The following is a 24,010-nucleotide window of genomic DNA, read 5'->3' as shown; positions in this document are numbered from 1 at the left end:
AAATAATTGCGATCAGAATTCCCATACAAATCACTGATAACTTCAAGTATTCACTTTCCACCTTTCTTGTATTGCTATATTCTGCATTTATGAGAGACTCCTTTTGTTTAATTTTTGGATTAGTCTATTTAGAACCATTGCACCTTAATGAAACCTACAGATGTTGCTCTAAATATAACTGGATGTTTAATGGTTCAGCTTTATTTTTTTTTTCACTTTTGTGATTTATTTCCTTTTGACCACACCCTTTACAAAGCTGACTTTGTGTAATGTGATACTCCCCAAAATTTGAAATTTCACTCTACTCGGCTAAGCTGCGTCAATTTAAACTGGTGGGATTCAGGTCACGTTTAAGACAGTAAGCATTTTATCTTTTAATTGAATTAATCGTTTCCTCATTTTCCTTTGTGTGAAGTCATCACGATACCTTGCCAATGCTGAGCCTAGAACTGAAAGTATCATTACATTTCTTTACAATTGTTTCCACTGAAATAAAACTATCCATTAAGTATATATGCAGAGTAGAAAATATACATAAAGTTATCCAAATGGAATCCATAGAAAAATTAAAAATGCCCTTTTCAAAAAAAAATCTTCCTGTAGATACTGTTTACACCCAAGGAACTCAAGAAGCTGAGACTTTGTCAAAGCCAAAAAAATATTTGAGGCACAATTTGGAGAAATAAGTGTATGTAAAAACTTTAACTAAGATCATACATTTGCATGGGTTATAGCCTTTGTAAATTCAGTAATAAATTTTGCATGGCTTCAATTTACCAGAGGATATTTAATGTGGCTCAGTCAAGATTGGGTTACCCCATAGTCTAGAGAGCTTTGGTTAATTACGGGCTGTTTTTGAAAAAAAGATGTACAAAAGGAATCAGATAAATATTAGGCATACCATCTTCTCATACAGGTTAAAGTATTTTTCTTTTCTTAAAAGTCAAAACAGATTTCTTCTTTAGTGTGATTTCATGCATTGTGAAATCGGCCACTCTGGCTCCGTAAGGAACAACTCGGTGGACGCACACACTGACTTCTCGGACAGAACTTTCCTATGGGTCATTTATCACCATTTACCCAAAGAAGGGTTCTAGTATTCCAGCAGCATCTGAGTGAATTTGTCCATCAGCCTGCATGGGTGCTGGTTCTTTTTTCTCTCCTTAAAGTGTTTACTCAGAATTGCTGAAATGAAGTTGTTCTCCAACTAAAACTTTGGTTTTCCAAGATACAAAGTTGTGAAAATTCCACTCATCCAGATGCTTTCCAGGTACTGAAGAATAGAGGAAGAAAAAGCATAGAATTGGAGAGAACTGCTCCCCAATTCTCAAAGCTCTGTAAGAAGCTTCCTAAATTTTAGGTCACAATTAACCTTACACAATACTGTTACAACTTGAATAAAGTAAAGTTTATTTTGTGCTATTATTATAATGCCATTTGCTTTAACCCAGAAAAACAAAACACGTACAAGGGAATACATTTCCTAGTGGAAATCCTAGACATTTTGCCTTCATTTCGCATTTATATTTTGTATTTCATTTACACATGGGAAAATTTCCTAGTCCTCACTCCCTATTCACCTCTTAGTTCTTCAAAGTACACCTGTCTCAATGCTGTGAGGAAGTTATCAGAATCTGATTTATTAAAATTCAATTTTCCCTCCCATCCTACTCATTGCATCTTCTCTGAGACAGAGATTTCTGTTTTGCCCAGTACTATCTATTCATCCAAACAAAAGTTTCCCAAGGCAATTTTGACTGTATATTTTGTTCAGCAGGAGAAAAATATCTTTTACATTTTTTGCATGTACTCAGATCAATTTGAAAACACATTGTGAAAATATAAGTATTTAAATAATCAAGCTTCATATACATATGTAAAATATGTATGCAAATTAATATCTGGAATTTGCTGACTTCACGTAGGACCAAATCAACAGACTAGATTGCCTGGTTACAGTCTATAACCCATGCAAACCATGTCAGAATTGTTTTTCTGACAAAATCTTATAATGTGTCAAAAATAAGTCCTTTAATTTTACTTTGATTATGCTTGAAATCCTACCCACAACCCCACAAATGGTCATGCTTATTTTTTCATTCCTCTGTCATCAAAATGCAGCTGTTCTGCCCAAAATGGGAAGTGTTAGAGTTAAAACCAAGAGAGCTTGTTGAAGTGACTACAAAGACACTGATTGCTTTTTTTTTTCCTCAAGAAGCATATTACTTTGTAGTGAGTTTTTCTCCACTCCCTCCCTTCCCAAAATGGTTAAAATGGGTAAAGATCATGTGAATGTGGTAGCATCATGAATTAGATATTTCCTCCCAAATTCCAGGTTATCATGGTGCTGTTTGCCCACATTCTAAAGATACTGCACATTTCACAAGAGTCAGGGACTCACACAAAATGTCAGTGGCTGAGGCACTTTTTGAGCCTTTGCCCAAGTGTCTCCAGATGCTTACAAGGCAGTATTTGCAAAGCAGATACAGTCAGTATAATAAATTGCTGACTGGAGCTACAATAGAAACCATCTAATTGAATTGGGAGTTTGTGACTTACTCATTTTTTTAAACAATGGCCAACCCTCCTATCTCTAGGATTTTTATACTTCCCTCTCTAAACTTTGCTGATGCACCAAGTCCTTGGGCTTCTTTATAAGCTCCTTGTGAAGTTGTAGTATTTTTTCTTCAGGTTTGTTTTTACTGATTTTCTAATCTGTCAATGTCCTTCACAGAGTCCCCTCATTTGCTGAGTTGGCAAATATGTTGCACTTTCCACAGAAAAATAAACTAATTTTGGCATTTGTGGCTCAAATTTTTTCATATTAATTTGCTTACCACTTGATTATACAGAAAATAAGTTAGAGCATTGTCTAAAATGTGTATTAGGAGAGAAGTTAATTTCCACCTGTGTTCTACAGTCATTGCTCCACACTAGTTGGTTATAAATTCTTGCATGTTAAAATGACCAAAACTATATCGTGTAAGCTCTTCAACTGGATTTCCCTTATTTTTGGACTATATTTAGAAAAACATTCCAGTTTTACAGTACTAAAACAATTTTAAGATTTCTGAGTGATAATGAACAATATTATTTCATGTAATAGTTCTTCCAGATAGGGAGTACCTACATTTCTTGCACATGAAAAATGCTGATAGTTGGACAAATTTGAGTGGAGACAACCCAACAAAATAAGTGTGTCTCAAGTAAAACAAGTCCATCTAAAGTTCTACAGAAAACATTTATTGTGATGAGAATAATGAATCTTTCTGATACTGAGTGGTATTAAAATACATATATTTCTCAAAGAGGTTTGTGGCTAATCAGTTAGGAGGAAGCAGTTTCAGCTTTGGTGTATGTCTGATAGTTTGGATTTTTTTTTTTTTTTTGGTACTGTGCCTTTTCTTTTCCTTTTATTTTTTTTAAGAACACAAAACTGGGCTGGCACAAATGCGCTAAGAGACTGTTGTAAAATATTTATGATATGGAATAGCAGATAAATAGCTAGCATGCACTATGTGAATGCCAATTAATACCCTGGAAAATATTTTCAATGCTTTTAATAATTCAGCATGGCTTATTTTACCAATGAAAATCTAGTTTAACCATTTCATTGGTAATGTAACTATGTGGGTAAGAGATATAAAACAGCCTGAGGCTCATTAAAGCCTGGGATGCCTTCACTGTGGCTTTATTTCTGCTCCACCTAATAAGACATGCAAACTTCAGCATTGAGTATCCCCAGCTAAAATCCATTCCATTTCACAAGCAGAGTGCTTGATCTGTTTAGTGCTGGATTCAATTAGCATGCTTAGAGAATCTGAAAAATGAGATACATACCAAAATTTAAGTCCCCAGGGACAGCTAAGTGCAATATTCAGAAGGTGACTTGTGTCTGCCAGAGCCCTCTCCCGCGGCTGATCTCAGGGCAGCTCTGTAGGAGTAATCCAGCACCATAAGAAATAGACTTCTAGTTCAGCTCAGTTTTTCTTCAATTAAAGTGCATTGTAGCTGTATGGGAAAAGTGTCCACTCCCAGATTCTTCATCACTAGAGATCAAAGCATTCTTGATGTTCTTCCTATCAGATAAAATGGCCTTTAAAGTTTGCTAGGAAGATGCGGTGGCAGAAGACAGGTGCTTGCTTCCTTAAATCGACATTCAGAGAAAAGAGGGCATAGCTAATGGGTGGGGATGAACACACAGCCCCTCTCCTTCCAGGTCCAGCAGGGAAGAAATTGAACAATTTTTACCCACTTTGCTACACAGATGATTACAAGACTCGAAGCAATCACCCGGGCTGGCTAAGGTGCCTCATTTGATTATATTCTGTGAAGACAAAAATAAATGAAAACAAAAAATCAGAAGCATCCTTTCTACATGTCTCCTTTCAGCCAAAAAGATGCTCTTTCTCATTGCCACTTACATGCAGAGGGTTTGGAGCAGCCTAGCTTGTGGCATCGTCCCTCCCCCGTGACAACCAGCCCTCTCTCTCGTCCTCTCTCACCCCTCCCTCCCTGCCCCGACTCCCTCCCTTCCTGCTTCTCTCTCTCCTCTCCAGCTGCCTTAGTCTGTTGATGCTGCTGCTGATTAATCAGGGATTCTGAAACAAAGAACCTACCTTCTGAAATAAGCAGCAATCTTTCTTCTCTGTTTCTGCAATCCGTCTGCGCTGAACGGCAGAGCCGCCAGCATTCTAGCACCTTGGATAGTTCCTGCTCACTAGGCCCACTGGAAAAGGGAGGAGAAGCAATTGAAGAAATGGCAAGAAACCCGAAAGCAGCATCGTTCTACTTCGGATTTCGGCTCCCTGGGGCCTCGCATCCTCATTAAAGGCCTCACATCTAGGCAACAGAGCCTCTCTCTTTTATCTATCTGAGCTGAGGTCTGATGAGTAAATAATAAAGTGAAAAGAGGATAAAGAAACCCCTTCATTTATAGCCACTACAACGCTAATTCAGCCTTTATGGAGAAAATATATATATATAAATCCATTAAAAATAAATGTTCTTGCTACCAAGGATGTTTAAGTTATAAGCTTTTCTCACCCCTGGCACAGCTAATGAAAATGAGCAACAGCTTAAACGGAACAGTCCGATCTCAGTTTGATACCCTTATTTGATATCAGTTTTGCCTCCACCCTCCCTGCGCAGCCAAGCCAGGCACACAATTACTGCTGACGTTCTTCAGGCGGCTGCTTGGGGAAAGAGGGGAGGAGCCTTTTAACCTCATCAAAACAGCTTCATGCCACCTGCTCCCATGGCATGAAGGGGGAAAAAAAAAAAGCAACTAGCCCACTTAGAATACACACGGCACCTGCCAATGTGGAATAAAGGTCTCACTTGGGATTTTTTTTTTTTTTTAACAAAAATAAGACGTGAATTAACTCTGACATGTGTGTCACTAACTCCTATAGAATCACTGTTGAAATTGTTTAAAGTCATTCTATTCCCTACATTTACTGGGAACTCTCCTCACACAGGTCTTAATATCCTACTGACTATGTACACGTATAACATGTTACATAATACAACCTATGTTCATACGTGTGTGTATATACAGAAATATATGTGCGTGTATACACAGACACACATACACACATCAAGTCTGCAGTTTTTATCCAACCTGCTTGTCCTCAGAGGAAAACCTCCAACAAAGTATAATGTAGCTATTTTTATGTGTAAGCTAGTACTATGATAAAAGTAACAATAGGCAAAAATTTATTTCATTGGGGCTAAAATATCAATTTTGAGAGGGGAAAAATAAGCTTATTAAACAGTGACCTATAGATCTTTGTCCCATCACATTCTTTTCCAATAACTCTTAGTGTAAATTACCTTCACTCAAATGCTAATTTTCCCAAGGGTTAACCTAAACATCGAAATTCATAACTAGATTCTTAGAAAAAATGTGTTCTGAATGCAATTTTTCATGTTTCAAGAGACCACAAGAAAATAATAAACTTAAGTTCACTTTCCTGATTTTTAAATGCCATCTGGGACTCTAGTACAATTTTAGTACAATTTTATAATTTTTTTAACTTGTAAGTATCTGTAGGAAGATAAAATCAACATATTACATTATCATAAGACTTTCAGCTTTCACATGTCCTGAAGTATATTCCTAAATTGAATCACATAAGTCATTTATTTCCTGTTCTTGGCCACCTACTTTTTGTTTGGAACAGTGTATCTGTTTAATGCCCTCTGGAAGATTAGACAGATGAAAAGAAGGAAGGGAAATATAATTGGAAAAGAGAAGAAGCCATCTCTTTCTCTTTATGTCTCTCTCTCTCTTTCCCAATACCCCTCACTCTTACTCCTCCCACCTCCAGCTTCTAAAGATTCCAAAACATGGCACATTATAGAAAAGTGCCACAAGTACCACTTACAAACTAGTAACAGCCACCATACTGTGATCAAAAGTTTTAGCAATGTGTTATTAATAACAGTCAAATGTCCCCCTAGAAATTGTCTTTCAGCACATGACCAAAAGCAGAAAAGATTCTTTATAAAGAAATTATATGACAGACATTTTAGGAATTGGAAATGCTTTACCATGCCTGATAATTCTAGCAGGTTTGGGAAGGCTATATTTTTTAACCACAGAGCTTGAGTAGACCCTGGTGTAGACCCTGTTTCTACATATGAGAAAATTACCATCCAGATAAGTACACTGACCTCAGACCTCACGCTCATCAGCTCACTAGGACCAGGACCTAGGGTCACTGGATTGACTATGTATCTCGTCATCTTTGGCCAACACAGTGGTTCTCAGGCACCTTGATTTCATGTACCAGGATAATTTCAAATAAAGCAAGAAAACACTGGCATATGGTTACTAACTATAAAAAGAACTGACATTTTTACCACAAAAATTTCAAAAGTTAAAGGGATTTTTATCCCCCCAGAATAAGAACGTATTTATAATAATGTGTGGTCCTTTAAACTTATTATTTCCAACTTTATGAAAATGTATAATTATTGTGGTTTCCCTTCCTTTCTTCTTCCCTTCCTTCCCTCTCTCTTTCCCCTTCTTTTCACAGCACAGGACTTGGGAACCAACATGCTATGTCAGCCCCATCTCACCAGTCCCTCTCCCTCCTCACCCCGGGCCACAGGGTCTATTGGTTGGGCAATGTCTTCTCTGGAGGTACATTAGTGAATAAGAATCTATAGCACATTTGAGGGTTGGTGCCTAGACATTCCCCAGAACTACTTCTTTCATCTCACTGAATGAAACCAGAAAGGGCCAATACTTTCACATGATCAGAGAACCAAATGTAAAATTCATTTCTACTCGTTTCAAGAATATGCAGAGAAAAATGCATTGGACGAAATTAAAGTTGAAAATCCCTCTATTAAGAACAAAAGTATAGAAGCGACAAAGCTCAAATTATAGTTATGTGTTGGCCTATTTCTTAAGCATTTCATAAACTACACATATGGTTCTGATGCCAAAAGGAAACCAGTCATCGAAATGCCTCATGACTCACTTCTTTTTTAAAGTTCTTAAGCCAGGGTAGTTTGGCTTTCTGTTAGACTCTGCTGACTGACAGAGTTGATGTTGCTGGGTTAAATAGGTCCCTTCTGTGAACTGAGATAGACAGGAGAGTCAGAGCCCTGAAAGTGTTTCTTAGCCTATAAACCTGCCAGATGGTGGGGAGTACTTTTTGGATAAAAGTGATGCAAATGAGAGAAGTGAGAATTGAAACTGAGCAATCTAGCTACCTAAATTTTGAGGGGCTTTTTTAAATATATCAAGATGTACTCTCTGAAGTCGTGTCATAATTTATAATAAAGCCTTTCTAGTTTTTTCAATGATCTGTAATTTTTCTATTATTCTTTCCACATTTAGCTTAGGGAGATGACACCTCTGTTGCAATGAAATTACCCCACTAGGGAAAAAGCTAATCACCTTCCCATCCAATCAGGATTTCTAAGCATTCTGGTAACAGCATGAAATGAAAGTCTTGGTAGAATGAGAACCATATGTTCCTCATGATTTTTGCCTATACAACAATATAGGTGTCAACAGAAGTTGCACATATGATTTAGGAAACACGGGGCAGCAGATGACAATATGGCGCTCCAGGATCCAGAGTACTGAGTAACTCAAGGAAAAAAAGATGTTTTTGCCTAATAATACACACAAAAGCTATCCTTATACTGTTAGGGGAGCAAATTGTCTGTAAATGGAAATTCCTGTGGCAGGAAACATATGAATTGATCCAAACATCCCTCCTTTGTTTTCTCTTGTAGATATTTTCCAGCAAAGGTTTCACATTTATAATAAATGTATTCATATCTGTACTCAGATATCATTTTTAATTGCTAAAAGAAGATCGACACATTCTAGTGGAACAGACACTCCCAGTCCAACCAACCATCTCCCTTCTTTGTATGGATAATTTTCATTCAAGTTTCAAAAATCAGGTTTATCTTACCCTGGTAGTCTGTACTGATGTACCGCAGTCAAAATCATGATGCTTGTTCTCTGTGTTATGAAATATTCTGCCAAAAAATACTCCTCCAATAAAAAATAGAGCCCTATGTGTTTTTCATACTCTGACAAATATACTTATTTTATTCTCTAAGTGTGCTATTCTGAGATTCCTGCAAGAAAGGGACCCTTCCATCCTATCCCCAGGGCCCCAGCTCACTGATGGCATCTGGGCAGTGGCAGGAATGTGTTGAATGCATGCCCAACTCCAGATCTTAGTTGCTGGCATGGCCTGTACAAGTAGAAAATTCAAAACTACCCCTGTACTGAACATGACATTCTCTTTTTAAAAAATTCTAAATCAAAATTATGAAATCAAGTTAGCGACCCTAAAACTCAAATACTGGGGGAGGTAAACATCTTTCTGAAGGGACTCCATGCGCTTCTAACTGAAAAATAAAAAATAACCAATTTGAAACTGGCTAGAAATAAAGAGATAGTATCATTGAAAGACCAACTGAATATATAAGTATAAGAACTATTTTTTGGTAAAATAAAATTTTTCTGAGAGTCTTGGTCAACTCGGGCTGCAATAACTAAACACCAGAGACTGGCTGGTTTAAACAGCAGACACTTATTTCCCACTGTTTCAGAGGCTGAGAAGTCCAAGATCAAGGTGCTAGTGGATTCAGTTTATAGAGAGGGCTCTTTCTCTGGCTTGAAGACAGCCACCTTCTTGCTGTGTCCTCACAGGGCAGAGAGAGTGAGAGCTCTGGTCTGCCTTCCTTTTCCTAGAAGGACACTAATGTCATCATGGGCCCCACCCTCGTGACCTCATCTAAATCTAATGATCTCCCAAAGGCCCAACTACCAAATCCCAACACTCTGGGGGTTAGAGTTTCTACAAATGACTTTTGGGGTGACACAAACATTCAGTCCATAACAGAAACATAGGAGATATAGGAAAATAGAAATATGCCTTCTGGAAAAGGATCAATTATGTAAATAATTACTTTTTACTAAAATGGCTTCAAAGCACATGTGATTTCAATTTAAAAGAAATATGTTTGGTGGAGTTTGAAAAGTCAGTAGATAGTTTAACAGATATTTTCTTGACTAAATATTAGAACATTCTCCAAAGCTTGATTTTATTGTGCTATATGACAAGAATTAACTGTAAATCAATAGAAGAGATTAGAAAGTCCAGCAAAAGCAGAGATGGGTATTTAGCACATGATAAATACGGCATTGCATATCAATAAGTAATGCAATTAAGTAAACAGAGGAATGCATACACATGCACATAAAGAATTTTTACAATTGCTTGCAAAATAAATCTAGACATTTGCTACTCCAAGTGTGGTCCAAGAATCCGCAGTGTCAGCATCATCTGGGGGCTTGTTAAATATGTAAAACTTGGTCTCTTCCCAGACCATCTGAGTCAGGAGTGCATTTTAACACATGCCCAGGTGACTGGTATGCATATTAACTTTGCAAAGCAATGCCCAGGTAAAATTCCTACGGTGATGGAAACGGTTTATATTTGTGCTGTCAAAGATGACCAGTTAATGTATAGCTCTTTGTGGCTATTGAGCACTTGAAACGTTGTCGTTAGTGCAATTGAGGAAATAAATTTTAAATTGTATTTTCTTTTAATTAACTCAAGTTTAAAGCTCACATGTGGATAGTCACTACCATATTAGACAATGCAACTCTAGACCTTTCTTTGAACTATTTGTATATTAATTAGGTTAATTTACTGAAAGAAACTGTAATATGATCTTGGGGTGGAAATGACCAATCTAAAGATAACATCAAAGCTAGAAACAATTAAATGACAACCAACTGAACTGAATATATACAAATGTAAGATATTTAAATGGGAAATGATTATAAATAAAGTTATCATTTAAGTGAAAAGTTGTGAAATTATCTGCAGCACATATGAAAGCCAAACTGTTACACATTCCTCTTATATTAATAAAAACAAAAAGACTTATAAATAAGCAAAAAATAAACACCACAGTACTAAGCAAGGACAAAGGACAGGAAAGGGTCATTCACAAAATAAGAATATGAAATGACAAATAAATACAGAAAGAGATGTTTAACCTCAGTAATAAAAAAATGCAAATTAAAGTAACTAATGAGTCTTAATATTTTATAGTTTCCCTTGCTGGTAAACATGTGGGAAAATGGATAGTTATATGAATGTATGCAACCAAAATCAAGGTAAATATGTTCATTTAAAATTTCTTTTTAGTGAACACAGTCTTTGAAATAATAATTCTACCTTAATGTCATCATAAATGGGCAAAATTGTGTTTGAATCATTTATGGTTTGTAATAACGGAAATTTGAAAACTTCTTAAATATTCAGCAACAAGAGATCAAAAATTAAATTATTATGCAAGCATTAAAATTATAATATAGATCTACATTTATTTCTATGAATGTGGGTGTGGTAAGGAGGGCAACAATTCCAGAAAGGAATGTTGGACTGGAGTTCTGCTCACTCCTACCTCCAAACAGCCTGACAGTGGTCAAGCAATAGAATCTCTCCCTCTGTCTCAGTTTATTGATCTAAAAATGACAATAGTATTAATGCAAAGTCATAAGTTTATTATGAAGATTAAATTAGTTAATATATGTAAAAGTCTATGTAAAAAAACTGTCCAGCATTTAATATGTAAAAGTCTATGTAAAAATTATCTACCATTAGCGTAAAGTCATAAATTTATTATGAAGATTAAGTTAGTTAATATATATAAAAGTCTATGCAGAAAACTGTCTGGCACTTAGTGTGCTAGCTGCTCTCAGCAACAGATTTAATCACCACAACAGTGCGCAGCATTTGGAAAGATAACCGACACCAGGCCTAACACCCTTTCACTCCCGTTTCCAAATTCAGTGGCTATTTCCCTACCGGGATCGTTCCACTCGAAGTGCTATTTCATCACCCATGTATTCTGTTTCCTCTCCTAGTTCCATGACTTCTTCGTCTTCTTTTCTGGCCCTCTCATCCACTTGGGTTCTAAGTGTTGGAATGCTCCAGACCTCAGGCCTGGCCCTCTGTCTCATCTTGTCCATGTTTTCTTCCAGATCCTCTGATCTAAAAAGGAAAACCAACCCCCCTGACTCATTATCACACCAACCAAATCGCTGTCTCTGCAAATACTTATCACCACTTGATATTATCTTGTTTGTGCACACATGTATGCACACACACATATATAATATATTTTTATTCCTATTTCAACATTATCAGTTTCTCTTTGCTAGAATACAAGCCTCATGAGAACAGGAAGCTTCTAAGTGCTTGCTAATCTATGCATCCCAGCAAAGAGAGCAGTGGCTTGTGTATAGGAGGCATTAAACTAAAATTTATTAAATAGCTAGCTATTTACATAGGATATAATATGGTATGATATATGGATATACACATCCTTATAAGACATGCATATACTTAATGCTCATAATAACAATAGCTCATAATAATAATAGCAAACACATGCATAATGTTTATTACAGGCTCTGCTTAATTCATTCCATCACCATGCCAATTTTGCATGGTAGGAATTCTAATTCTGCTCACTTTACAAAGTAGAATATTGAGGTAGAGTTTAAGTGATTTGTCCAGGTTACACAATTATTATATGTAGAGGGAAATTCCTAGTACAGAAAAAAATGACATAATTGTGTGTATGCCTGAGTGTGATATTTTTGCTTTTTTAAAAAAATAGGTCTATGCATTCCTTAGTTTTCTCAAATAAGCACGCATTGTTTTAATAATAATTTTATATGGCAATTTGAGGGAAAATATCAATCTCTGGCTTCACAAAATTCCCCCTGAAAGTGGAGCCTGTGGGATCTGTGGGTTTCCATTTATTTTTAAAATGAGAAGACTAGGTCAGGAGGATTTGCGAAATGGAAATGTCGCCAGTGCCTCACTGAGTTGGCAATATCTGCAAAAAAGAGATAAAGAATTCAGAAATGCATATGAGTAGTGTATTGGCCAGATTAAGATTTGGGGAAAAGTTATAAAGAAAAAGGGATTACAGGTGGAAGCACAACCTGCCTAATGAAAGGATTTACAACAGACTTCAGGAAACTGTGTCCTTCCGGACTGGGGCCAGGTTGGTTGGCGTAGTCAGTACCAAGCCAAGTCTCACCCACTTTCTCAGCTTCTGCCGCATAAAATGCCACAGCCTGTCTTGCCTGACTGGAGACAGTGTAGTCTTACTTAAGCTCATACAGAGTTAATCAGTATTTGAAAATACCCATTAGCAATTAGAGAGAAGAGTGGAAGAAACAAATGAAACTTGCAGCCTACAATATATTCTCCTCCAAGCCTACTTTCTTACTTCATTTAGTTAATCCAAATAAAGTAATTCCAGGGAATTTTAAGGCAGATAAAAGGGATCAGAGGAAATTTATCACTAAAGTAAGGCATGAGGTACCGACACGCTCTCAAAACGTTCAATGAAAAAAATAATAAATTCAAGGCTATCATTTTTAACCATCTGATCTTTTTCTAAGTCTATGTTGACTATGAATTAAATTCAAGGTGCTCGTGGATAAAATTTCAACTTAATTGAGCTATAGTTCTCATTATGGTTTGCTGGCCATTATTCCGAGGTCAAATTTAAATTCAAAAACAGGACTTGGAGATCACTCACTTTAACCCCTTCATGGAGCAGATCAGGAAATTGAAGTCAGAATATTAAACAGAACACCTAAGAATACAGAGCTTCTTCTTTGGGTGTCTGGAACTAGTTAGTTCTCTTTCTAGTCTAAATTTATTTTCAATCATAGATTTTTTTTTAAGTTCTTTTCCCCAGAAGTTAGCAAGAATGAAGTAGCATATTTTAAACATAATTTGGGAGTAAAAAGGCTTTTATGGAAAGGTGAAGTAGATACCGAACTATCCGCCGGGATCTGAGAGGTATCAGGCAGGTCTTGGATACAATTGTGAGGTGTTTTTCTGGACATCCCAGGAATCCCTTTCAACTTTCCCCACCCTAATACCATTCTACACCCTCAGCCAGCTGCCTGCTGCCGTCTACCTGACTCCTAGAGGCTACCCTCAAGAGAGAATCTGCTGTTAGTTCCAGTTTGCACTCAAGCTTTCCCCCATTTGAAAAGCTCTGTCCCTGGATATCCGCGTGTGTGGCCACCCTGAACACTGCACCGCCCACCCCTCCCAGCCCCCAGCCTCTTCCTTAATGTCCACCGTCAGTTATTATCTTACTACCCAGTTGGCTCTGGAGCTAGATTCACCTGGATTTACAGCTCCGCTTTAGTCTTAGCTAGTTGTGCAACCTTGGGCAAGTATTTAACTTCGCTGTGGTTCCACTTTCTCATGGGAAAAATTGGAATAGGACTTACCTCACAGAGCTGTGATGATTAAACATGTTACTCTTTGCAAAATGCAAAGGTTAACTCAATACCCTGTTTTCTCTTCTTCTATGCATTTTTGTTATATGTTACTATCTTTATAGCATATTTACTCATTTATTGTCTTTACTGTTGCAATAAAATTCTAGGAGAGCAGGAAACTTGATTTTCTTTTTTTTTTTTTAATTTCCACCCCAAGTATTCAGAAAGTTTTATGGCAAAGAGAAATCCCTCAATAAATGTTTGTTAAATAACATAGTTTTTCCCGTTTGGAGGCATTTCAGTGTGTTTTCAGGCTCCTTCAGTCTCAGTCTTATTTCTAACCAATGAGTCAAGCTCTGTTCTGACTGAAGGTGTTTTTCAGGCATCAGTGAAGAAGGTGCTGATGGGTGTAGTGGGTCTACGTGGACAGGTGGCCCCAGTTCTGTGTCTACATGAGTCCGCCTGAGAACACTGAGAAACAGCCTTCCTCCAAATGATTTTCCCAACTGAACCACAATGTTTTCTGAAATTCTGTTCTTTTCTTTGCTTGAACTCTGCTTTCCCAAAGGGTTACCAAAGACCCACTCTGAGGAATTCGTGTTCACAAACAGATGAATTCTGACTTTTGGGGTATCACCTAGCTTAATATTTTTTCTCAGTGTAAGTAGGTCTCTGACAAGAAAAGTAAAATTGTGTTTATAAATCTCTAACTATTTTGGCCATGCTTATGGATGTACCCAGACAGTGACACAAAAATGACAGAAGTGAAACATGGAGAATACTCAGTTTATCGATTTGAAAACTTCATATTTTTCATTAATTTCTTCAAATTTTAATTTTTTTCTCATTTCTCATATTTGAGGGAAATGAATGTGTAATAGAATTGCAAATAATAAAAGGATATTCAGAAAGCCCTGTCTTGGGGGAAAAAATTAAGAAAAAGTTTAAGAATTAAAGAAATCTACTTTCCAAGTTTAAGTCACATTTAACCTAAAGTTAACAAATGAGCAGTAATATCTGAAGAAAGTACAGGGAACCAGCCCAACCACACACAAGCACTGGAGTTAAGGAAATGAGAAGAACTGATTTGGGAAGTGAAAAAACGCTGAATGACATAAACACTCGACGACTTCCTTGCCCACAGGCTACATTCAACCGGTGCCCCATAAATATTACTTATCGAAAAAATGACTGTGCAGAATAGGGAAAATGGACTATTTCTAATTTCTTCTTTGCTTCATTTTATCATTATTATTACTATTGCTAAATATTACTATTGTTATTATATTTTCAATGGCTGTCAAGCATGGTTGTAAGTAGTAGGGGCAAAAAATAAACAATGAATTTAAACAAACTTTTGTGCGTGAGTACTCCTTGGGCATCCAGTGAAGAGGTTTTGAGACAGGGAGGGAAAAGAGCATAAAAGCAAATGAGGAAAGCATCACATCCCATTTATTTTATAGTTTAGAGGCTGGATAGTCTAGACACCTCTACTAAATTTTCACTTAAATGCTGATGTTTAGATGAGTCATTTAATAAAGTAGGTTTTTACTCTCTGATAATAAAATAAGCGATATAAATTACCTTGCCTACACAAACAAAATACAACCATATCAAAATTATAGGGATATTATTACAAGAAAGCCACGTTAAACTAAACCATGTGACATAAAATAGATCTAAAAAATACAATTTTTCCAATGGTTTTATTTTAGAAATAGAGTATGAGGCCAGAAAATTCTGTGATTTGTGCAAATTCCAATAGTGATAAGTTTGAGGTCAGAATCTAACATTTTGGTGTAGTTATTATTGAAAACAGCATGGAGTTTTCTCAAAAATTAAAATTAGAGCTATCACATGATCCAGAAATCCCACTTCTGGTGTTTATCTAAACGATATAAAATCAGTACCTGGAAGAGACATCTGCACTTTCATGTTCGTATTCACAATACACCTAAGGTTTCATTGAGGGATGAATGGATAAAAATTAAAATGTGATTGGAAAAAAAAAAAAAGAAGGAAATCTTGTCATTTGCAACAACTTGGGTGAACCTAGAGAACATTATACTAAGTGAAACAAGCCAGACACAGAAAGGCAGATACTGTATGATGTCGCTTAGATGTGGAATCTCAAAAAACGCAAACTCACAGAAGCAGAAGGCACCAGGGGCTGAGGAGAGGGAGAAATGGGGGGATGCTGGTCAAAGGGCACAAACTTTCAGTTACAAGATGAATAAGTTCTAGGGATCTAAGGGATCCAATGTAAAACATGGTAACTATAGTTAATAATACTGTATTGTATACTTGAGACTAGATCTTAAGTGTTTTCACCACACACACACACACACACACAAGTAACTATGTGAGGTGATGGATCTGTAAATTATATTTACTGTGGTAATCATTCCATAGCGCATATGCACATTAAATCTTTACATTTACACCTGAAAAAAATCACATTGTACAACCTGAACATACACAATTTTTAAGTGTCCATCATACACCCATAGAGCTGGAAAAAACAATTCAAAAATTAATAAAAATAATCTAATATCCTGACTCCCAGTTTGGTGCTCTTTTCCCTAAAGAGAAAACCTAGATGGACAGACTCTGGAGTAAATGTGACCAAACTTCTGGTTTTCCGTCTAGGAAATAATATTTTGTGCTCAGGTGTGTTCCTGCGTTCATTCACCTGGGAAATCATGTGGTGAACAACTCACTGCAAGGTGCAAGTAACTCATACGAGGGGAAATAAATTTTGTGAAACTCATTCCTTGAATTCCTGCTTATGGACATAGCATAATAAATTTTTTAACTGTTTCTGACTCTATTAAAAACAATAGTCAGAAGAAAAAGAAGACTCATAAGAATATCAAACTGTATCTTGAAGAGATCTAATTTTAGTAAACTCTTGAATGTAATGTGCAAATATTATCTATAAACACACATATGGATATGTATAAGATATATCCATATATGTGCATGTATATATGTGTATACATCTATCTGTAAATTGTATATATACATGTGTTTGTAAAGTTCTTAAATGAAATCAATGTACCCCCATACTTTTAAATTTTACCTGTTTGAATGTTACTGTACAATTATACTAAGATATAGGATTTGCCATAAATTGGTCTTTAGTTGATGCTCTAAATTTCAGTTTTTAAAATAGAATTGGAAAAATAGGGAAAATAATCTAGTATGGCTGTGTCATTAGAAGAAAGGTGGTAAAGGTCCAGTGTGATTACAATTAAGTTTTAGTGACATGTTTATTTTGAATGGAGACCCATCTCAATTAAAATATTTAGAGTATTATTTATAATAATTATATTTTCTTGCCAGGTTAAGAGAAAACACACTCATGGAGAGATGCTACAGAAGCAAAACCCAACCCAAGGCACTAAGTGCACACAACGTAGTTTAATCTGGGTCATTAGTAAAATGTCAAATCCTCTTCAGCATTTTTTTAAGGAACTAGATGTGGAATTATCAACAATCATCTAAAAAGATCATTTAAAGCTACTTACAGCATCTTGAGTTTGTCTGTTTTCCAACCATTTCAACTGGCTGTGTATTTTAAAGGAAATATTACACTGTAAGTAATGCTGTTTTTTTTTAAATTGAAGTATAGCCAATTTTACAATGTTGTGGTAATTTCTGGTATACAGTTTAGTGATTCATTTATACATGTATATTCCTTTTTCATATTCTTTTTCATTATAGGCCATTATAAGATATTGAATATAGTTCCCTATGCTGTACAGTAGGACTTTGTTTTTTGTCTACTTTATATAATGGTGCAAATCCTGAACTCCCAATTTATCCCTCCCATGCCCTTCCCTCCCAGTAACCGTAAGTTTATTTCTATGTCTATGAGTCTGTCTCTGTTTTGTAAAGAAGTTCTTTCGTATCCTTTTTTTTACGATTACACATATAAGCGATACCAGGAATGCTGTGTGTTAAATCCAGTATAAACTGCAATATTCTCTTTATACTCAGGTCCTAAAACTGAAATTGGTAACAAATAATCATATGCAGCCAATAACTTACACAACCTAAACTTGGTGGAGAGATGTTTGCATATGTGTGTTTATATAAATGTACACAAAATATTATACTCATACAAAATATTTTTGTATATATGTATATAAATTTTATATCTCCTGAAATCATTTATGTCTTTTTAGATAAGTAAACTTAGATGCAATCAATGCAATCATTTGATTCTCAAAGTTTAGTTGATTCTTCTCCCATGTTTTCACCCCAAGTCACTTTGGAAGACACACTTTTCACATTGTTAAAAATGTGGTGGTTTTGGATAATAATGGGGCAATTCCATGAGAATATATTCACAAGGTCGACTATTTTTGTTATAGAGTCTATCTTGATATATGAACTAGAATTTTTGCTTGTGACAAAACACCAACTTAAATTGATTTGGGGAAAAAAAAAAGGGGGAGAGTTACTGGGAAAATTACTGTGGTCTACTCCACCATGACAGAGGGCAGGAACAGTCAATGGTGAGAGCGCTGGGGACAGACGTGCATCAGACACAGCCAGACATAGGGCTCAAATGCCAAAAGGAGAGCTGAGGTCTCTGTCTCTGTCTCTGTCTTTCTGCTGAATCTTTTTTTTTTTTTTAATTGAAGTACAATGTGTCAATTTGTGGTGTGCAGCACAATGTACCAGTCATGCATATACATACATACATATATTTGTTTTCATATTCTTTTTCACTAAAGGTTATTACAAGATACTGACTATAGTTCCCTGTGCTATACAGAAGAAAAATTTTAAATCTTTTTTTATATATAGCGACCAACATTTGCACATCTCAAACTTCCAAATGTATCCCTTCCCACCTCTTTTCCCCAGTAACCATAAGATTGTTTACTGTGTCTGTTTTTGTTTCATCGATGAGTTCATTAGAGTCCTCTTTTTTTTTTTCTTTTTTTTTCCTGCTACATCTTGCCTTGTGTTTCTTCCACTATAGTCTAGATTTCTCCACATAGCAGGAGACACAGCTGCCAACAGCTCCCAAGACCCATAGCTCACAGTCCTCATCACCGAAGAGAATTATCCATTTTTAAAATACCAAGGAGGAGACAGGGGAAGCAGAGGACATATCTGTTCCCTTTAAGGGCATGACCTGAAAGATGCATGAATCACTTCTCACATCCCACAAGTCAGAATTTAGATTCATGGCCAAACTCAGCTGGAAGGAAGAACAGAAAACACGTTTTAACCAGGGAAGCCGTGTATCCACATGTACTTTCAGGACTCTATTAAAGGAAGAAGAGTGACGTGCATATTAGAGGACAACTCACACTGAACAGTTATGACAATGAAGACGTGATAAGAATAATTCAAGCATTGTTTGATCAGTACAACTGGAGTAGAATCAGAGATGAGCCCCAAATTTGGTTTCCTGAAAAAGGCAGGAGATTTTTGAAGACATCCCCCAAAATTACCTTTGTTACTGCAAATAAGGCTTTTTCTTTTAAATTATTTCTCATAACACGTTTAGTTAACTGATTAAAATTAAGGCCAAGCTAGTTTAGTTTTGGTTTCCTTCACTGGGGTTATGGTAGTTTTGTTGAAAAGGTCAATGGGTAATGTTTCTGAGGGAAACATACAACTTGTTTGTTTTCAGAAAGAATATTGTTTCTTTGATAATAACACCTGAATTTCTGAAAAGCTTCTTATTAAGGGATAAAAAATAATGTGCTGAATCCTGCCAGGTGAGCAACTTCTCACTGGGTGAAAAGTAGGACTTTAGAAATATAGAGTAATTTTCTCCAACAAATAGTAAATCGCACGCCAGTGGGGCCACACTGTTTGTTCTAAGCACCTATTTCAGACCCGAAAGCAGCTGAGATGCTCTTCAGAACCTGACCCCCTGCACTTCTAAATTACTCCCCTCATTCCCCACAAAAAGCAGAAACCATCAAACCTCTACCAGGGACCCAAAGCAGAGATGCCCCCCAAATGCCCGTCGGCCTAGGAGCAGCCCTGATGTTGTGTCTGAAATCTCTAATGGAGATGTTTCTATCATGTCCACCTAAATGTCTTTTGCATTTTAAATCTGATACGTAATTCTGTGTATCACCCTCTGCCAAAAGAGCTATTGTGTATTTTAACTGGGCGAGGATGGCTGCCACCTAGCTAAACTGGAAGCTTGGGTATTTTTAGTGCTTGGTGAAAGGACTTACATAAAGAGCGCCTCTATTCACCCTATTGGGATCCTCTTATGTAAAAGGCCTGGCACAAGTGTAAGGTATTATTATGACTATAAAAGCTGCTCACTCTGTAATCATAGGAGAGGCAGCATTATGGAGAAATACCATGCAGTTGCATGGCAACTGCATCCTCGTGGAGTCCGTTACCACGCAGAGGAGTTAATATGAGTGCTTCACAGCAACCCAACCAGGACAGCACCCAGACCACAAGCAGGTGAACACCCACCTTTTGCCTAAGGACGTTTCCACCACCATCCTGGTAATTGGATGGAATTCAAGTTGAGGATGTGGTTTTGACTTCCCTGGGCACCTGAATACCAGGGAAGGGTGTTTTGTTTGACAAATTTCAAGCACGTTTTTTCCATTGTGAGAGAATGAAAAAGCACACACTTCATCAAGTGTCAGCGACAATGGGGAATCCACAGCCACGGCTCTGCCAGTTACAGAACGATGCGTAGACTTCACTAACCTCTAAAATGAGTAATATCTCAAGGTCTTGTTAAAAAAACAAAATGTAGTTACTTTTCTTTGGGTAAATGTGATGCTTTGCCTGCCAACATCCCTTTTCTCTTTTTGCAATCAGTAAAATTGGATATTCTTCTAAGAAACGATTCTTTGCTCACTCTGGCCCATGTGGTTCAGAGGGGGCTGAATCCAACCTGCTCCCAGGATAAGCAGGTGATACAGAACCAGCCAATTGGCATATTCCATTTCCCCGATGTTGGCTCAGGGTTGGGCACATGACAAAGCCAGGACAACGAGACTCATTCTGGGGCTTCTTTTGGAAATCTTGGGCTGCCTTACTGCTGGGGGTGCCCCCATCATGGCTGGTGGTCACTTTGCTTCCTGCGGACAGAACTTCCTCAGAAAGGAGCCAGCACCAATGGATGCAGAGCCAAGAGACACAAGACACAGACTGCCAACTGCATCATTTGAATACTTGGGTCCAGCTGGAACAAATATTCTATCCCCAAAACATTGTCCATACACAATTTTTGTGTATTTTGAATTTAAATTTAAAGTAGTCCAAATTAGGTTTCCACCACTTGGAACAAGAAGGTTCATGGGCTGTGGAATTTATGTCTGCTCTCTGCCACTGATGAGCTGTGTGACCCGGGGCAAGTTATATGCCTTGTCTGAGTTCTAGTTTCTTGGTTTTTAAAATAAATACCTTAATTCTCTGTTTTTAAAATGAGCATAATGATGGTTCCTTAATTCATAGTTTTGGTAGTGTTAAATGAGGCAGTGCTTGTGGAGAACATATCCAAATGTCTAGAATAAAATATGAGCTCATTAAATGGTATTTATTATTTGTTAGAGACTTGCAGAGGTCTCTGTCTGAAATGATTGGGCTTCTCAGGGATACACAACCATGACTCCTTCAGAGATAGCCAATCACTCAGTCTACTCTCCTAGGCCACTAGTTGAGTTTCACTTAACAATTCAAGGGATCTATAGATTTTCATCTTTGTTCTATGACTGGGGTAATTCTCCCCCCATCTTGTTCCCTCAAAGCACACATCTCTCTCTTCTTCGCTCTGAGAAAACTGGCACAAAAAGCTTGGGTCTTCAAAGCCACCCAGGGAAGCCTTCCACATAAAAGCATTTTGCTCTGCCATGCAGTTTCCCTGGAGAAATAAAACACCAAGTACTTGGATACATTCTTGGAAAGGGCAAATGAGATAAGAGGAAAAAGTACAGAAAGTACAAAGCACAAATTAATGTCTCAGTATATTGTCCCTGCCAAACAGCTAATATTCATCGAGTTGTCACAATAGCCATCAAGGTAACTGGAGGTCCCCAGACTTTCTCAGTTCATTGAGCTCTTAATAGCTTTTTCACAGCACCTAAAAGCCGAAAGAAATACCTAACAATTCCATTTATTATTTATAAATAACTATTTCTATTGTAACACCTTAGTAGTAATTTGAAACAAATGATACACATACATTGAACAAAAAATATTTTTATTAATTTTAAAATATCCACAATTATTTACTAAAGTGTCTTGTGCAAATATTGGGTATCACACAATTCTTAAAACTTAAAACCAGTTTGGACACCAACACCCTTATTTTCCACTCCATATGGATTTTTGCATATGAGACTTGCCTCCTGCCACAATTGCCACAAACCCCCGCTTCCCAAAGAAGTGACACCATCGAAAAGAATATAGTGCAATGCATGCATGAACTATGAAGCCAGGGGTTCATATGATGTCTGTTCTCCTTTGAAAACTCAAAATCTCTCCTATGAGTTGTGGCAGCACTACGGCCCCTCAGTGCAAGTTTGGGGAACCAAGATGCCAAACTTCTAAATATTTTCTCATAGTATTCCTCTCATAAATATTTCCTGTACAGCAGTCTTATGAGCACAGGGACTTTATCAGCTTTTAAAGATGAAGAAGCCAAGGGGGGAGGGAATAGCTCAGTGGTAAAGTGCATGATTAGTATGCACAAGGTCCTGGGTTCAATCCCCAGTACCTCCATCAAAACGAATAAATAAATAAACCTAATTACCTCCCCTGCAAAAATATATTTTTATTTTTTAAAAAGATGAAGAAACCAGATTTTTAGGTTTAAAGTTTCAGCAAGAACAGAGGAAGATGCAGAATTGAATCAGGGATCCCCAATCTACCTCTACTCTCCAGTGATTACATTAGGAAAACACGTATTTATGGCTTATGTTATTTTGTTAATTTCATTTCTTAATTTATTGAATCATGCACAGAATAGTTAATGAACACTAACGCTATGCCCACTGCGGAGTTTGGGGCTGGGAATCCAGAAAGAGACTGACCTCAGAAACCTGATGGGGACATAGAAGGACAATAAAGGGGGCCTTTTTAAAAGGGGCCATCATGGAGTGATCTTAGGGTGCAACGTGGGATACAAGACCCCATAGGATGATCATAAAAGCTTCACAGAGTTTTTATACAAGAGAAGAAAGTTAGATGATGAAAACATAGCATCGTGTTGACTGTTCCTAAAATGTCATCTCCAGCAGAAGCAGTAATGTACACAAAAGAACAAAACTACGAGAGACCCCAGCCTGTCTGGGGAAGAGGGCAGCACAGGGAGTTAGAGAAGCAAGAACAGTAAGATGTATCTAGATATGAGGTTGAAAGGGGAAGGAGGGGTCAGCTTATCAGCACTTTCTGGGAATGTACCCAGTAATTAATTCATTGTTTCCCAGTGAGTGACATTGATGCTGGAAAGATGCCTTTTAATAAAAGGATCCTGTGACTGTTGGAGATCCCCTCCTGGAATTTCAAAATGGACATAAGCACTATAAAAGCTCTGAGAATCTGCTGATTAAAAGAACAAACAAACAAAAAAGATTCTGGTTAATGGCATGTTTATAGTCTTTAGATATTCTGCTCTCTAAGAGCCACAGCTGTCAGCAATAAGAGCTTTATATTCTCACTCACCTTTAGTGATAACCTTTCCTTAGACAATTTCAGATCAGTCTAGTTTTCTTTAGTTTTCTTTGCTTCCTAAGTCTCCTTTTTGGGAACTTGGAGAGAGGTGATGGGTAGACGTAAGGACTGTGCTTTTAATCCAGGTGACTCATGTCCATGCCTTATAGACCAGGGTTGCAAATAGCTGCCAGAAAAGGGAGGTATGACAAGTGGCTTGCAGTCTGAGCATCTCTGACCGAGTGTACTGAACAGAAGCCCACTTGACTTCAGTCACACATTCTACTAAAGAAGCAGAGCCCTGTAGATAGGGTGGAGCTTGAATAAATGTGTGTACCAAAATCACCTTCAAGGGGAAAGCAAGGTTGTCTCCACTCAAGGGTAGAACTGGCTCTGTTACAATTCAAACATACCATAATAAAGCTTAATGATGCATTTTCACAAGACTTGCCCATCAAAATCCCCGAGTGCCTGATCTTACAATTACAGTGCTAATGGATCAGAGTTTGGAGAGAGATTTATTACCAAATT

Source organism: Camelus bactrianus, chromosome 5 (assembly GCF_048773025.1).
Source record: "Camelus bactrianus isolate YW-2024 breed Bactrian camel chromosome 5, ASM4877302v1, whole genome shotgun sequence".
Lineage (NCBI taxonomy): Eukaryota > Metazoa > Chordata > Mammalia > Artiodactyla > Camelidae > Camelus > Camelus bactrianus.
Note: the sequence above shows the minus strand (reverse complement) of the source record.